A 19,072-nucleotide genomic window follows, 5' to 3' on the forward strand; every position below is an offset into this window, starting at 1 on the left:
TTCGATGGTAAACCATTGAGGAATATGGCAATGCATTCAAACTCTAAGATGGGGCAGCCATACGCAGCCAGTGCATCGTAAATCTCTTTAACGTGAGAAATATAAGCTCACATGTCAAGGTCACCCTTCTTAACCGTTTTCATCTTGTAGTGTAGATTCATGATAGTGGTGATTGATTTGCTCGCAAAGAATGTTGTTACCATTTTTTAGATTTTTGAGGCAGACTCCGCTCCCACCAGCTGAGGAAGTAAAGATGAACTTATAGTAGAAAGTAACCAGGAGGTTAAGGCACTATCTTGAGCCATGAACACCTTATAATCTTCATTTTCCACTGGGAACCCATCATCTCCTTCCACCATAGCGGGCGGTGGTTGTACAACACCAGTCAATAACTTTTCAAGCCAATGAATTTGAACAGCAATCAACACTTTTTTCTTCCAAATAAGAAAATTATATTCATCAAGCACCACACTGATTTTCTTGTTAGTGAAAACCTTTCCAGTAGGAAACAAACGTCGCAGAACTAGTAACCCCAGAGTCGAGAGAAGCTCATTTATTTGCAACCATGAAGACGGGAAAAACAACTCCCACAGATAGTCAAAACACCAGCAAAAAAGCACCCAGATCAGAAGCGATTGATACCATGTTGTAAAACAAGTAAAAACACAGAATTAAAAAATGTATTTCTCATTGATCTCTTTCTGGTTTACACAAGGACTCCTCTTATAGGCTTAGACTCTTTCTAGAATTATAACAGCTAGTCATTTATGTTATAACAAACTTGCCAGCTCATGCAACAAATTTCACACATAGCACTAACCAACTCTCCACACAACACAACTCTATATTGGCTCAACATTTGATAATGACAACAAGTGAATTTAGGGATTGAAGATTTAATATTTAGGGATTTTTTTTTAAATTTTGCAAATTTAGAGGATTTTCTGAAAATTTAATTTTTATTATAAATTATATATAAATATTTTTTTGTATATATTAATATTGTTTATAATATATTTATATGATAAATAACATTTTAGTTTTAAAGCATAAATTATGAATAATATTGAGTGTAGTTTGATATGTATATTAGGTTTTTTTAATACAAAGGGAGAACAAGATCAAGGCTAAATCACAAGAGTATTAGCCAAGTTACCGTCGCGCGGTATATAATAAGATTGAAGTTGTCAATTGCGAGAATATCTATATTATTTTTTGTCAGAATTTTGTAAAATCTTAAGTTTCGTCAAGTGGTTAAGTTTTAATTTTCTTTTCAAAAAGATTAGAGTTTGAATTCTTTCAAATGTAAAATTTTAATAAATTTCTTTCAATAAATGATGTCGTTTTGAATTTTTTGAGAATCAAAACAGTTTCACCAAATGGCGTTATTTTGGTATGACAATCACGTCAACAATCGTCAATCATTGATATAATTGAAATGAAAATTTAATATTATAATTAAAAAAATCAAAGTTCAGTGATATAAACAATACAATACATAAACTTTAATGGTATCTGATATAATTTATCTTAAAATCTTAAGAGGTATGAAATCATAAAATTTCACGAATATGAAATTAGATATCAATAAACAATATAAAAAGTATTTCAATTATAAAAATTTTAAAATTTCTAAAAATGTTTTTGTAACTTACCATCCTTCTCGACTCTCCATCCATCCATCGGTAACTTTGATAACAACATTGACACAAATTCAGGATTGGTGAATGTATATACTCTTTTAATCAATTGGCATGTGGTTAAGTCTTTCGATCAAAGCTTTTGCCCTCAAATAGATAAATTTTTAGATAATTTCGGCTTACCACATCATTCGTTCTCCTAATCAATAATATACATCTATATATATTTTTTAAGGTGAATATTCACCTCTTTCATACACGTAAGTAAAATATTAGTAGTTATTTGAAAGATATTTTAAAATTTATGACTCTCATTTACTGGGATCACGAATGACATAATGAGACAGATTCATCAAATAATTTCTCATAAACTTTACGATTTTGTTTATTACGGTGGAAGATGTTGCTTAGTCAAACCGTATTTTAAATTGAATTAATTAAAGAAAATCCTTGGTAATTAAAGAACATCCTTGGTTTAACCGTAGTGTTTCATTTTTGGTTAGGTAAGAAGTGATAAGAAAAAAGTGAAACAACGGCATCTGTTTATGAACTTTTAGTCACAAGTCAAGCAAAAGCAGGAACACATGCTTCTTTTTACATTTCAACAGGAAAAAAGCATCACTTTTGAGCTTGTCTCCGGGAGACAAAAATTGTAGCGCATGCTCAATCTGTAAAAGTGATTTGATTTGGTCACATGGAAAGAAATAAGATTTTATGTAACGACGTACAAATATTTAAAAATTTAAAGAGAAAAATTACTTTAATTATAATTTAGAAAAAAATATTTAATAATTTTTTAAATTTATTTTCTAAAAAAATGATTTATATAGTGCATAATGGAAGATGCATGGAACACTTGACTATGTTACGGAATACGGCTATCGGATATAGCAAAATCGCAACTGATAATTTGAGAAAATAAAAATGAAGATAAATAAGACACAAAATTTACGTGGAAAACCCCTAAATAATATACGGTAAAAACCACGGGTAAAAGTAGAAGAATTTCACTATTAGAAAATAGGAATTACAACTTCTATCGATCTAACAAGGAGAAAACAATGACAATTCTCTCTTGATAAAAAGGAGAAAATAACTCTCAAGAAACTCTCTAAATTCTCTAGTATTGGGAGAAAACTAGAATGATTTAGGATGGTTTTGAAGCTATATAGGTTAGGGTATTTATAGTTAAAGCTTAAGGACTAATATTATAAATATCCTAAAGTCTAGGGACTAAAAGAGTAATTTTTCCATGCCATTTTTCAAACAAAACATGCTGCCAACTTGGACCAAATTAGCAGTCGCCGGCTACCATCATTTTTTATTTTCAACAATCTCCCACTTGAAGATTTTATTGGAACAATCATATTTTCACACCATTATTTCTACCTTATACTATCATGTTGCTTATGTTTCTGACAGGCCACAAGAGGATCGAAACCAAGTAAATGTATCAGCATTTACCGCCTTCGTCATGAAATCTGCTATGTTGTCTTTGGTATGGATTTTCTGCATATCTACCATCCCTTCTTCTATCTTTTCACGAATGAAGTGGTACTGAAATCGTATGTGTTTTTGAATGAAATATTGGATTTCTTGCTAGATGCAAGGTGCTTTGACTGTCACAAAACAAAGAGACATACTCTTGATTGTGCCCAAGCTCCTCCAATAGCATCTTCAACCAGATTGCTTCTTTACTGGCTTGTGTAGCTGCTACATATTCTGTCTCTGTTGTGGATGTAGACACAACTGACTACAATTTTGAATCCCAGCTTACAGATCCACCAGCAATTTTGAACACATATCCTATAGTAGATTTGCTTTTATCCAAATCCCTTGTATAGTCAGAATCAACATACCCATTGATAAGTAAATTTGATCATCTGTAACATAATGCAACATTTGAGGTCCCTTTGATGTATCTCAAAATCCACTTTATTGTATTCCAATGCTCTTTGCCTGGATTCACCATGTACCGACTAACCACTCCCACTGCTTGTGTAATGTATGGTCTTGTGCATATCATAGCGAACATTAAACTTCCCACTGCCGATGCAAACGGCACTCGAGACATATCCATCATCTCTTCTCCACTGCTAGGACTCATACAGGAGGATATTTGAAGTTAATAGGAAGAGGGGTAGAAATTGGCTTATAATCTGTCATGTTGAATCGTGACAAGATCTTCTTCAAATAATTCTTTGTGAAAGCCAAATCTTCCTATTACTTATGTCTCGGTGAATTTGCATCCTTAGAATCTTGTTTTTTGATCCCAAGTTCTTCATTTCAAATTCCCTAGCTAGTTGTGCCTTCAATTCTTCAATATGATCTTTGTTGGGTCCTGCAACCAACATGTCACCCACATACAACAGCAATATAACCAAATCGTTATTATCAAACCTCTTGAAATAAGCACAAGGGTTTGCATTAAGACTGTTGTATCCAAGGCACATAATGAAGGAATCAAATCTCTTATACCAACACCTCGATGCCTACTTTAGACTGTATAGAGATTTGTTCAACCTGCAAACCAAGTTCTTCTTTTCTTTTTCTTCAAAACCTTCAGGTTGGAGCATATAAATCTCTTCTTCAAGATTTCCATGAAGAAAAGCTGTTTTAACATCTAGCTGCTCTAGATGTAAGTTCAATGTAGCACACATTGCTAATACTACTCGAACTGTTGTTAGTCAAACCACAAGAGAAAAGATTTCATTGAAATCAATACGTTTTTTTTAGCATATCCTTTGACCACCAGTCTTGCACGATACCTCTCAACTTGATCGTTACCATTTCACTTGATTTTAAAGACTCATTTGTTACCAATTGGCTTCCTTCCTTGTGGTAGTGGCACAAGGTCTCATGTATTATTTTTATGAAGGGCTTTGATTTCTTCTTGCATCGCCATCATCCACAGTGAAGCATCTGAGCTGTTTATTGCCACCTGGAATGTTGATGGCTCATCGTCCTCTGTTAAAAGGCAGTATGTAATATTTCATTCTATAACATAATCTGAGTGCCAATTGGGACGTCTTCTCACACGATCTGATTGACGAGTTGTTGGAGCTTCAGAACTCTCTGGTTCTTGTTGGTTCTGCTTCAGAAGAATCTCCTTGTTCAAACTTCTTTTCCACATGTATCTGTGTAGTCTCTGACTCTTTAGCGCTATCATCGTCTTCTTTTCTTTGTAGTTTATCTTCTACAAAGATAACATCTCTGTCGATGATCACTTTTCGGGTAGTGGGATCCCACAAGCGATACCCCTTTACTCCATTAGCACAATTTGGTGATATGATCCCATATCATTCTAGATGTCTTCTTCTTCTCGATGCTTGACAATACTTCATCTGCTAACGCTATATGAAAAGTTTGCCATAGCATTCCCGTCCATTTCGATCCATTTGTTGTCATCTTTGAAATCTACCGGCCTTTCACTCATAGCTGCTAGACAATCGTCTTTCCTCAGGATGACCTTCATCTTCAATTTCTACAACGAGAAATTTCTCTCATTGAACTTTTCAATATCAAATTTCGTTGCCATAACTTATATTATGGATAGCTCCCACTATTTCACTATCGTGAATAGTTCTCTAAAACCTTCAAAGAATGAGTAATACCTTCTTACTTTCTTATGTTGGAGGATCCACCTTTTGGTGGCAACTACAAAGACAATAAGTAGATATTACACACTCAAATCTGGCTTTGATACCAATTGTTGCAGAATATGGCTATCGGATAAAGAAAAATCGCAACTGATAATTTGAGAAAATAAAAATGAAGATAAAGAATACACAAAATTTACGTGGAAGATCCCTAAATAATATAGGGTAAAAACCACGAGCAAAGATAGAAGAATTTCACTATGAGAAAATAGGAATTACAATTTCTCTCGATCTAACAAGGAGAAAACAATGACAATTCTCTCTTAATAAAAAGGAGAAAATAACTCTAAATAAACTCTCTAAATTCTCTAGTATTGGGAGAAAGCTAGAATGATTTGGGATGATTTTGAAGCTAAATGGGTTAGGGTATTTATAGTTGAAGCTTAAGGACTAATCTTGTAAATATCCTAAAGTCTATGGACTAAAAGAGTAATTTTCCCATGCCATTTTTCAAACAAATGCTGCCAACTTGGACCAATTTAGCAGTCCGCCGGCTACCATCATTTTTGACTTTCAACAACGTCTTCATTAAGACATATGGAAGATATGATGTCATCTCCTTTGCATAAGGAAGATATGATCGTGTATGGGCAAGAACGACTCAGAAGAGAATGACAGAAGACGGCGAAACTTTCATATGTCTTCATGAAGACGTCAAACATTATATGCATCTTCCATACATACTGTTTATTTCATCCTATTTTAGAGAATAATTCTGACGGATAATATAGGGAGAATTATTTTTCCCGCCTTATTATTTGCATGATTTTGTTAATTTAAAGGTTTGAAATTATAAAATTTTAAAGACACAAAATTAAATTATTAATAAAAAATATATTAAAAATAAGTTATATAAGAAATTAATTTTTTTAAAGAATACCATTGCAGATTACACCCCTGAAATGTCAAATTTTATAATCTGCAACTGTTCTATTATCATAATTTTTTAATGAAAACTATTGTGAATTATAAAGTCAAGGTTTATAAGTAATGAATTATCCTCTTAAATATTAAAAGTAATCTCTTAATTACTAATAAAAAAAACATAAGATGGGTCACTTTCATTTCGTTTTATTAAGATGGTTTACTAAAGGTTAACATTTTATTAAGTTTTGGTGACATGATAAGTTAAATATATAAAATTAAAATTATATTATTTCCACGTAGATAATACATGGATTAAGTTTTGGTCACTTTTCTTTCGTATTTGTACACTTTTATTTACTAAATTTTAAAAAATATAAGTTTTGGTCACTTATGTTATCGTTTTATTAAGTTTTGGTCACTTGGATGTTTTATTAAGTTTTGATCACTTGGATGTTGAATGTTGTTGGTTTGACGATGTGATCTGTCAGAAAAAAAGTTTAATTTTATTTTAACCCCTACACTTTAGACAAAATACTGATTATGAATCTTTTTATGAATTCAAATTAGTTTAGGGAATATATTTCAATTTATCCATTTTTAATAGATTTTCTTCTCAACCTTATTGTTGTTCATCATCTCTATGCTTCTCCTTCAAACATCTATGCTCCATTTGTCTTCTTTCAAGATGCTGCATTTCAAGAATAATGAAAGATTTCTAACTTCGGATAACAAATAATAATATCAAAAGTTCAGAGAAAAATGATAAGGTGGATATCTCGAGATAAAATGTAGCTGGGTAATCTTAGTTATACAAAATAAAATTCAATTTCCAAAGATTGAGATTGCATAATGTTAAATCCAACAAGAAACAAAAAGACAAATCAATGGATCCAATAACCCGATAACAGGACATAACTCTTCGTGGTGATTTTCCCTTGAGAAAGCGTCTTCGGTGAAACATAATCAATGGATCTAAACAACCTGATAACTGGATCCGTGAATTGATCTATTGAACTCAATCCAAAATCTATGATCGTTCTTTCTGGAGGTTCTGAGTTCGAGCATAATATTTGCAAGATGTATAAACGTTCATCATCAATTGGTTGAAAGTATTTCGAACATATACTACCTTATAAAAATATATTTGTCCTAGTTATATATAAATATTTCGGTCAGGCCCGTATTTAAGCATGGGCAAAAGGGGAACTTGCCCAGGGCCCCTTCTTGCCCGAGGCCCAAAATTATGGAATTCATATATAATTAAAAAATAATAAATTATTCTCTAGTCATCCATATATTATTTTACTTTTGTTTTGGTTATTCAATTATTAATTTTTTTTAAAAAATTATACTTAACGTTACATTTTAATTTTGTTGGTTATCCATCATTAAAAAATCAACAATGATGTTGATATGATATTTCTAAATTATTTTTTTTGTTTTTTATTAAAATTATATTTCATTTTTTTTTTGCTGTTGAAGGTGCACCCTGAGCAACTATTCAAGCCACCCATTTTTTACATGGGCCCTAATTTTCTATCATATTGTTTATTTTTTAATTTAACCCTTTAATTTTCTTTAATTTTTTTTATCTTTATAATTGATGCCCTTAATTGTTTTCAATCCCATTTTTTAAAAATTTATAATTGATGATCATATGTTTTACAATATCACTTTTTATCTTTATAATTGAGACCCCTAATTTTTTTCAATCCCATTTTTTTACTTATATAATTAAGGTCCCTAATTTTTTTCAATGTCATTTTTTATCTTTGAAATTGAGGCCCCTAAATTTTTTTAATATCACTTTTTACCTTTATAATTAGGCCTGTAAATGAACTGAACATTCATCGAACCGTTCATAAACCGTGCGGCGGGAAATTCGTTTATGTGCGTTTATTTATTAAATGAACGAACATGAACAAGATTTTGTGTTTGTTTAATTAAATGAACGAACATGAACATAGGTCTCGTTCGTTCATTTACGTTCGTGAACGTTCGGTTATGTTCGTTCGTTTATGTTCATTCGGTTATGTTCGTTTATGTTTAATCCAATCTTTTTAAATCAATTTTGGTGACCAATTTGTAAGTATCTTAAAAATATTAATTAATCTGATATTCTGATGACCAACTCCATAATTAACCCAATTTTATTTGGAAAATCCAACAATATTAACATGGTTAGTTCTTTTTGAACGATCCATAAGCTCGTACCCAACACCGTCAACATCCACTGCGCCGAAACCCTATGCGACTGCACCACCAGTTGGTTATCCGATGAGCAAAGAGGAGTCACAGAAATTGGTTGCTTTCGAAACCAAGTCCAAAGGTGATGGATTCCGGAAGGGGTGTTAAGTATTAAGCACTGTTTCTTCTACTCAAATAATCTTCTTTTCTTTCATATATAATGAAGTATTCCGAATTTACAAGTAAATAGTGATCAACCAGCAACTCAAGTCAGCTTACTTTGAACTCAATAACCCAATAATGGTGAGACCTTATTCCATATGTTGAGAAGTTCTTTAACGCGTTTCATCAAACAAATTTTGTGCACTATCCGGATATGGAAGTTTAGCCAACCGAGAAAGAATGGTTTTTGATGTATGAGTTGGTGTGAACAACAAACCAATATACTTCTCTCATCTCCCAATTTTCAACTTCTACATAGCACGAAGCTGAGGACATGTTTGTTTGATCCCCAATGATTAAGGTCGACAATCACATGAAACACAATATGTGTTCATCTCGACTGTTGTTGAAGGAGAGAGGAAGAAATAAAAGTGGAGGAACGTTAGGCAATCCCATATCAGTAGCAAATAAGCAGTTCGGGGTTGATAACTTATATAAAAGAAGATGGGGAGAATAGGTTTAAACATCTTTGCGCTTGGGGCAATGTCGAGCTTGAATCGAGCTCAGAATCGAGCTTCAATCGAGCTTGAGTCTCGAGTTTTAATCGAGCTCTTAATTTTTTTTTGAGTTCGAGCCTTTTCGAGTTCGAGTCGAGTTTCAATATTATATTTCGAGTTCGAGTCGAGCTTGATAATTTTAAGCTCGCGAGTTTTCGAGTCGAGTCGAGCTAACTTTGAAAGTTTTCGAGTTCGAGTCGAGCTCAGCAATACTCGAACTCGACTCGGCTCGTTTACACCCCTAGGTAGGGTCTCCAACGTTTATGTTCGTTTATTTTCGTGTTCATTTATGTTCGTGTTCGTTTATGTTTATGTTCGTTTATGTTCGTTTATTTATTAAATGAACGAACATGAACAAGTATATTCCTTAATAAACGAACATGAACAAAAAAAAATTCGTTTATGTTCGTGTTCGTTTCTGTTCGTTTATTTATTAATTGAACGAACATGAACATACCTCCATTCGTGTGCGTTCGGTTCGTTTACATGCCTATTTATAATTGAGGTCCCTAATTCTTTTTCAATCATACATTTTTACTTTTATAGTTTAAGCCCCCTAATTTAATCATTTTTATACAATTTATTAACATAATATTAAATTAATTGTTCAAAGTATTAGAATATACTTTCGTTTTATAAAGGTTTATATTCACTCAGGGCTCTAAAATGTCTGATACGACTTTGTAATTATTAGATAATTTATTAAATGTAATAAAAAATAATTTACAAACAAATTTATTTATTTTTTCTTGCTCTTACAATTTAAGTTCTTTTTCAGTACTCATTACGGGAGGCCTAATTTTTATATTTGCTCCGGACCACTAAAATCTCATAAATGGTCCTGATTTCGGTCCAAAGTCAGGTGAGCACGAGCTCTCGAACTGAACTTTTATCGGGTCTCTATTGGGCTGATTGGCCTTAGTTAGCACCGCTTAAGAGTGTGAACCTTAATTTTAGCTTTAAAGCTCGGCCCAGATATACTGCTGATGTTGGAAACGGCTTATAAGAGAGTAAATTATGCAACAAGTCACTCTATTTTATCGTCTGTAACAATCAAATCATTCAATTGAAAAAGTAAGCATTATTGAATTTAATTTTCTAGAATAGGCCATTTAATTAGAAAATGTTAATCGATTTATAACAATTGAATCACTTTATTTATCAATCATAATAATTAAAATATTCAATAGTATCAGTTAACATCTATTTTATTTTAATGATAAACTGACATTTTTATAGGAAAAAATACCTCACATATCACTCAATTATTAGTAAGATTATAAAGGGTTAATAAATTTCAAAAATTAAAAACAAGTCAATTAATCAATTATTACAAACATGTCAGTATATTATTAAAAATAAAAAATATAATTTTTTTAGTTACAATCAAGTCAATTTGTCAATTGTAAAAATTAATTTATCAATTTGTTATAATCAAATCACTCAATTATAACTATAAAGTTAATGCTCGTTACACACTTAAACGACATTGACATGTTTGTAACAATCAAATATGGAGTGACTTGTTTGTAAGTTTTTAAAATTTAGTGACTCATTTGTAATTTTATTAATAACTTAATGTCATGTGATATATTTTATCTTTTTTACAATCAACTGGTATGTTTGTTTCGCTATAATTCGTTTTCCAGAAAATGTTTTTCTCATTTTCCAGTGTTAGGTTGGCGAAAAACATATGATCAATGTAATTCATTTCCTGTTCTACTGAATTTCTTATGCATTTTCTAGAAAATAACTTACCATTTAATTTTCTGTAAGTTATTTTACGAACTTTTTACTTCAAAGCATAAACACTCAAAACATTATTATTATATATATATAATATTAAAATATTATTTTAATATCATTTTAATAAAAATATAAATTATTAAATCAAATTCATTAATAAAATAAAATAATATTATATTTTATTGTTATAATTATATTATTATACTTTTATTTTAATAATATATAATTAATAAAATTAATATAATTTATTAATTTTATAAAAATAATATTATTTAATTGTTGAATATTTAATATATACTCTTTAAAATATAATATTCTTATTTTAATATTAAATTTTTTAATATTTTAAAAATATTATTATTTTAATAAATAATTAATAATATATTATTCTCATTTTAATAAATAATTAATATAATTTTTAATATAATGTAGCAATAGTATTATTTTTATTTATAAAATTATAGATATAATATTATAATAATAATATTGACATAAATAATATTAAATAATATTATTCATTGTATTTTATATTTATAATAAAAAATTTAAAAAATATCAATAAAAAATAAATTATACAATATCATCCAAATATCATCAGGAAGATATAATTTATTTTATGAAATTCATTTTTTAGAATATGTTTTCCGAAACAAACATACCTGACTCGTTTGTATTTTGTTTTTTAAATTACGGAATTATTTATAATCTTATTCATGGGGTGACCATTTTCTCTGAAAATGGCGTCAACGCCTCGAACGACATCGGTCCAACTGACGAAGAAGCTGAAAGAGGATTTCATTGATATGCGTTCTTCAAAGAATCTCAACTAACTGGAGCCAGACCATCCATTCAGGATGGCGGGTAGGAGAAGTAAGCCGCTTGTGCTCTCTTCCACCAAAGTTGTCGTCAACTCGGTGCTGAGTTCTACGCGACTCAACGAAGCCGATCCAGCTGATCTTTCTGGTGACGGTTTGCGTTTGAAGGCGGGGATTCTAAAGATTTCGAAGGACAAATTTGATATTTCGGATCCCAAATTAGCTTCACTTGACGATTCAGCTTTGATAGGCCCCTCTACTTCTACATTGAAGAGACTATCTGTAACTTCTGGCTCACTGGTGAGTTTGAATTTTTTTGACTTAACTGAAGTATCTGCCTTTGCTGCTTACGGTTACTAGAATGAATTCTCCTGCTGTTGTATTTAACTTTTTTCCTGGTCGTTTATGCTATGTTTGTTTGCTAGGAGAACTTGTAAAGGGAAAGAAATGAAATTTGGACTCTTTTCTTTAAATTCCATGGTTCACGAAGTTAATTTTGATTTTGCGTTTGTGGTTTCTCTTGTTTCAAAGTCAAATTCTGAATCTTAGTAGAAAATTGAGTTAATATACATCATTTGTAATGTAATAACGATGACGATAATTATTGCAAAGAAATAAGGAATGTTCTTAATATAACAACTGACCTCAGGTCTTCCACTCCCCCCCCCCCTTTTTGTGCGTTTCTTTTAGGTGCTTGTTAAAAATTTGGACGCAAAGATTCAAAGAATTGCTCAAATTGTTGTTTTAGATCCTTCAAATTCCCATGTCAGCACGTCTCTACGACAAGAATCCTTTTCCGGTCCTCTGCATATAATGCTTGTCTTTCCATGTTGGAAATAAGATTAGTAGTTAATTTGTTACTAGTTAGGACTTAGTTTGTTATTAGTTTGTTATGATTTGTTGGTTACTTGGGCTATATAAGCCATACTTTTGTATTAGGTTGAAATATAGTTTATCCACTATTTAATAAAAAAACTTCTATCATCTCTCTCTCTTTACATTTTCTCCTTCCTTATTTGCTAACTCAGGCCACCGGCCTTTCATCACTATCAGCCTCCATGGTTGCTTTCTCACATGGTATCATTCGCTAAAAGATCCTGGCATCGTTTTCTCTTCAGCCGTTGCGTCGATGATTGAGTTCCTTTACTCTCACGTCATTGCTACTGCAGAGTTTGTAGATTTTTTTTTTCGATCTCCAGTTTTGTTGCCGTTGTTATGTTGCTTCTGCTACTAGTTGCTTCCATTCTCATCGATCTATGAAAGAAATTGATTCGTAGGTTGTAGTCATTCGTTGCTGCCTTTTTGGATTTATTATCGATTTCACTGCCACCGGTTATTTCTGCTTCCTTAGTTAAATGATATACTTCTTCAGTCGCGAGTTTCATCTGGGTCATCACTTGATGATTGACTTCCTTTCTCTCATGCCCTTGCTGCCACAATGAGTTACAATTCCAAAATTGATGGTGCTAAAGAGTTTGTGAGATTTGTTGTTTTCTCTAACACAATCAATAAAGAAAGAAAAGCAGGATTCTGTTTGGGAAGAGAAAAAAAAAAGAAACAGATTGCAAGTTAGATTGAATTTTCGTAGTGGCCTTTCTTTGTTTAGTTAGTTCTCGTGTTTCTATAGTTTAGCATGATTGACTTCTGCCGATTTTGTTATCTTACTGCTCTTGAAATTTGGTGTTCTATATGGCATGGTTCTATCTGCTTGGATTCTTATTGAAGTTTGGATACTATGCTGGTTGGTTCTTTGTGTGGTGAGGATATTGCAATTTTGCGTTATATGCGCCTCCAATGTGTTTGGCTAAATACTTCAGTGATATTTTTGTTCTGTTATGTGTTACACTGCTAGTTGAAAACAGATGTTGACTGGTTTGTGAGGACAAGTTCTTTGTAAGTTGATGTTGAATGTTGGACATTGATACAACATTGCTTTGCTCAGCTATTGACATTTTGGTTTCTATATTGACCGTTATTTCTTCTCCAAAGTTTGTCATGGAACTTTGAGGCTTAACAACCAAGTTACCGTAGAAGAAAATTTCTGGGGAGGGTTTAAGAGCTTAACAACCTTGCTTTCCTTAACCAGACAAAATATGGTGTTTTCTTGCCCAAGAGAGGCTTCAGATTGCATCCGGGAGCTCGAAGCTTAACCACATTTCTTCCAACAAAAAGAAGGTTTGAATAAGTGAAGAATAATGACAGTGAAAATGAAGAAAAGAAGGAAAAAGTCTTGAAGAAAAAAAAAGAGAGAAGTTGAATTCCACCTCACTAAGCTTGATTTCCTTTGCTGCATGTTGCTGATTGATTTGGTTTAAGCTGGTATTGCTGTTGAATTGTGGACACTTTTACTACAGATTTGGGTTGCTCGATTAATTTCAGTTTGCATTTTTTGTTACCTGTTTGCTTCTATCACAAGGTGATCATGAAATTTTGAGGCTTAACAGCCAAGTTTACTTGGAAAGAAAATTATCTGGGGAGGATTAAGAATTTAACAACTTTGTCCTCCTTAACCAGACAAAATATGGTGTTTTCTTGCTCAAGAGCGGCTTCAGATTACACCCAGATGCTCGTAGCTTAACCGCCTTGCTTCCAGTATAAAGAAAGTCTAAACAATTGAGGAAGGACAGTGAAGGTGAAACAAACTAGAAAGCATGAAGAGGTTTCTTTTTGGTGTTAGTAATCTGTTGAAGTGTTCAAGAACAATTGTCCATGTCTACATCAGCTTACTATTTTTTTTAAAGAATATCAAGATCTGAAGAAGCAGGTAGAATGTTGGAAATAAGATTAGTAGTTAATTTGTTACTAGTTAGGACTTAGTTTCTTATTAGTTTGTTATGATTTGTTGGTTACTTGGCTATATAAGTCATACTTTTGTATTAGGTTGAAATAGAGTTTATCCACTATTCAATAAAAAAACTTCTGTCATCTCTCTCTTTACGTTTTCTCAAGTTATCCGCCTAATTACTCTGTATTCTTCGACCATGATGTTGCCTATGTGTCTCCTCTGTTAGCTTTTAACATTAACCTACACATATCGTGCTTGAGATCTCTTGTCTATAAAGGAAAAGAGACTTTCGCTTCCCTCTTTGAAGGCAATGTGGATGATAAGGCTTGCATGGGAGACACTGATTCTTCTGCTATCAGTTTATGGTTGGAACCTTTGGGTCGACCGCCCAAATATGCATCGCACTTAAGGATTTCCTTTGTTAAGATACCAGAATGCAGTTCCCTGGAATCTTTGAGAGGAATTTCTTCTATTGAAGCCAATGATCGACAGGAAATGATTGATTCGGCATTGCACAAGTATTTTGAAGTGGATAGATATTTAACAAGGGAAGATGTTTTCAGCATTTTCTTAAATTGGAACTGCAATTTAGCCATTTGCATTCCTTTCTGCTCAAGGTTGCTAAATCAGAATGATAATATCATCTATTTCAAGGTAACGGTTTGTGTATATATTAGTTACTTCCAGTAGAACAATACATGTAGGTAGTATAACAATGTGTCACACTGTCATCAGACGGTAATTCTTGTATTCAGGTTGTTGCTGTGGAACCATTGTCGTAACCGGTTTTCGTCCGGGCACGAAATATTTATTTGGCGGAAAAATTGATGTGAATAAATGGTTTTTGAAAATAATTTGAGAGTCGCCATCGGCCTTTTGGGTTAGGTAGGTCGAATACCTAAAAATTATTTTTTAAAAGAGTTTTAAGAAAACATCAATTAAAAAATGAACTGATCTGCATTTATAACCAAAAATTCGTTCTTTTTAATAAAAAGGGATTTGTGGTCGGTTACGTTTAGGGAAGGATTAGCACCCCTACAACGCTCAAAATTTGTACTTTTTAATTATAAATTGTCTCTATTAAAAAATTTCAAAATATATTTAATTTATAATCCTATTATTTCGAAATTATATAAAAAATATTTATTTATTTAAAAATATCGGAAAAGTACTTCTAGGTGCCTTAAGACAGTTCTTTTCTTTGATATTAATAAATATTAATTTTCATAAAATTAAATAATATTTTTTATAATATTTAATTTTAAAATACCAGAATAGGACATCCAGTTGTATTAAGACTGCCATTTTCTTCGATATTGAAAAATAAATGTTAAAATAATTTATTTAAAATAAATATTTATTTATTATATATATATTTATGACTACATAAAAAATATTTAAATATATAAACAAGTAAAATTAAAATAATAAAAATACAATTAGAACTATATATTTAAAAGCAATAAAATAAATAAAAATACTTAAAATTATTGACTAAATTATATTAAATTAAAATTAAAAACCTAATTCAATATTAATCAAAATTATAGGGATTAAACATGCTATTTTCTTATTTATTAATTTAGTGACTAAAATAAAATTATATAAAATTCGGATATTAGAATAAAATAAATTAAAACATACTATTCAGATTAAGATATTAATTATTAAAATTATAGGACTAAATGTGTTATTTATCCTAAATATATTATTTTAATACAAAGGACTAAAATAAATAAAATTAAAATTAAAGAACCGAATTAAAAGGATTATAAACTCGATTTAGTGACTAAAATGTAAGAGATACAAGTTATAATGGCTGCGGACGGGATTTAACAATTAAAATTTGCACAAATAGTCCTTCCCGAAACGACGTCGTTCGGGAAGGCCTATTTAAGGTCTGAAACGGTTGGCCCGAAGGGCCAGCCTTCATTTCTCATTTTCTCCTCTCTCTCTTCTCTGAGAGAATTTCTCTCTCGCTTCTCTCTAAACAGAGAGAAGCCAGCCGGCCGGCAGCCGCTCGTCGGTGTTGATCCCGCCGCCGGCCACCGCCTTCGGTGGCTGGAATAATTTTTTTTTACATTAAAACGTAGATCGGACCGTCCTAATGACAGTTCCGATGGTCTTTTCTTCTAAACGGCCCCCGATCGGAATAGATCTAAAAAATACCTTCGATTTTCGAAGGTTTTTGGTGACGTCTAGAGGCCGGTGGTGACTCCGATCAAGGCGGTGGCTTTCACGGTAAGTCTCTCTTCTTCCTTTCCTTGCTGTGTTGTGGGGTTTTCTTTGTTTTTGTTCTCCGTTCTTCTCTTTTTTTTTTCTGTTGGCTATCTCTCCTTTTTTCTTCTTTGCAGGTTAGGTGATGGCTTTATAGCCATCACCGGCTTATCTCGGACCGTCCAAAAGGTGGAGTTCGGTGAGTCACCGAGCTATGGTGACTCACCCCATAGAGCTTGCGAAGTGGGCGGCGGGTGTGAAGCAGCAAAGCTTCTGGATTCTTCAGCGAGGCGGCGGCGTCGTGGCTGAAGTGGATTCGAGCATCTGGCAATTGACCGTCGACGTGGGGCGGCTGGAGGCAGAGGCGACTGCTGCGCTAGGGTTAGAAACCCTAGCTGAAACCCTAAATGTTTAGGGTTTCAGTTTGGTTTGGGCCGGTTGATTGGGCCTTTGATTTTGGGCTTGTATTTATTATTATTTTATATTTAATATATTTAATAATAATAATAATTATAATATTTATAATAATAATAATTATAGTAATAATAATAATAAATAAATCAAAATGGGTAAAAAAAATTAGTAATTTCAGCTGCCCCTCTTTGCTCATTCTTGTGTTAACAAGAATAGGGCAAAGACGAAAAGATATAATTTTTTTTATCCATTTGGCTTCATTGATTATGATGGAGATGTTGAATAAATTCTTCTCTCTTTCTTCAGATGAGTTTCTTCTCATTATGAACTTTCCGCTGGAGATGATGTGAACCTATTTCCTTATGTGATAGAGTATTCAAAAGGTAAATAAGCTCTTCTCATTATGAACTTCTTCTTTCTTTTTCAGATGAGTTCTTCTCATTATGAACTTTTTCTGGAAAGGTTGAGCTAATCTATTTACTTCTGTGACAGAATTATGCAAAAGGTGAACAAGCTCTTCTCATTGTGAACTTCTTCTTCTTCAGATGAGTTCTTCTCATTATGAACTTCTTTTTCTTCAGATGAATTCTTCTCATTATGAACTCTACCTGGCAATGTTAATCCATCAAATGATGAATTTAAACAAAAGGTTGAACAAATTCTTCTCATTATGAACTTATTCTTCCTTCTTCAGTTGACGAATTCTTCTCATTATGAACTCTTCTTCTTCAGATGACGAGTTCTTCTGATTATGAACTCTATCTGGCAATGTTAATCCATCAATTGATGAATTTAAACAAAAGGTTGAACAAGTTCTTCTCATTATGAACTTTTTCTTCCTTCTTCAATGACGAATTCTTCTCATTATGAACTCTCTTCTTCAGATGACGAGTTCTTCTGATTATGAACTCTATCTGGCAATGTTAATCCATCAATTGATGAATTTAAACAAAAGGTTGAACAAGTTCTTCTCATTATGAACTTCTTCTTCCTTCTTCAGATGAGTTCTTCTTATTATGAACTTCTTCTGGAAAAGCTGATCCATCAAGTGATGGATTTGAGCAAAGGTTGAACAAACTCTTCTCATTTGAACTCTTCTTCCTTCTTCAGATGAGTTCTTCTTATTATGAACTTCTTCTGGAAAAGCTGATCCATCAAGTGATGGATTTGAGCATAAGGTTGCAATTCTTCATTATGAATTTATTCTTCCTCCTTCAATTAATGAGTTTCTTCTCATTAGAACTCTACCTGGAAATTTTAATCCATCACATGATGAATTCAAACAAAAGGTTAAACAAATTCTTCTCATTATGAACTTCTTCTTCCTTCTTCAGATGAGTTCTTCTCATTATGAACTTCTCTGGAAAAGTTGATCCATCAGTGATGGATTAAATTTTGCTAAATCTTTGAAATTCCTGTCAAATTCAACATGGAGAATGAATGAAAATGCACCTATTTTTGAAATGCCTAAATATGATGCATGATTGTTAGTTATTTGATTTCAGATTGGTGAACTGAATATTTCTTCAGTTGTAGAAACCCAATAATCTTTCTTCTTCAAATCAGAGAATCTATCATCTTTGACAAATGTAGATGTAGATATAATGTCATAAAACCTCTTGAGAATAAACTCAATATTATAGGCTCTTGAAAAGCTTGCATTCATGCAACATGTTAATTCTGATAACAACTCATCTGATTATGAAGTGATCTTTCAAGATTATTTCACATTCTGATAACAACTCATCTGATTATGAAGTGATCTTTCAAGATGATTTCACAGATATCGATAGTTCTTTAATACGAGAAATCTTGAATTCTGATTCTGATGATGAGAATAAACTGTTATACTGACAAAAATGGGATTCTCAGAGGAGAAGCTCAATAGCCATGGAGATTGTGGTCCAGATTCATCAATTGCAAAATTGACAAATTTTATATGTGCTGCTCAATGGCTAAGGTTACTGACACATTTCTTCCGGTAAAATGGGAAGCCATTATGCAATGATCTCAATTACAAGAA

The 19,072-nt window shown here is 32.1% G+C and overlaps 1 pseudogene; it reads left to right on the plus strand.

Moving 5' to 3' along the window:
* The first annotated feature begins 11,553 nt into the window (after nt 1-11,553).
* Nucleotides 11,554-19,072, plus strand: part of LOC120136876 — a 38,914-nt pseudogene continuing 31,395 nt past the window's right edge.

Source organism: Hibiscus syriacus, unplaced genomic scaffold (genome assembly GCF_006381635.1).
Source record: "Hibiscus syriacus cultivar Baekdansim isolate YM2019G1 unplaced genomic scaffold, ASM638163v2 tig00110637_pilon, whole genome shotgun sequence".
Classification (NCBI taxonomy): Eukaryota; Viridiplantae; Streptophyta; class Magnoliopsida; order Malvales; family Malvaceae; genus Hibiscus; species Hibiscus syriacus.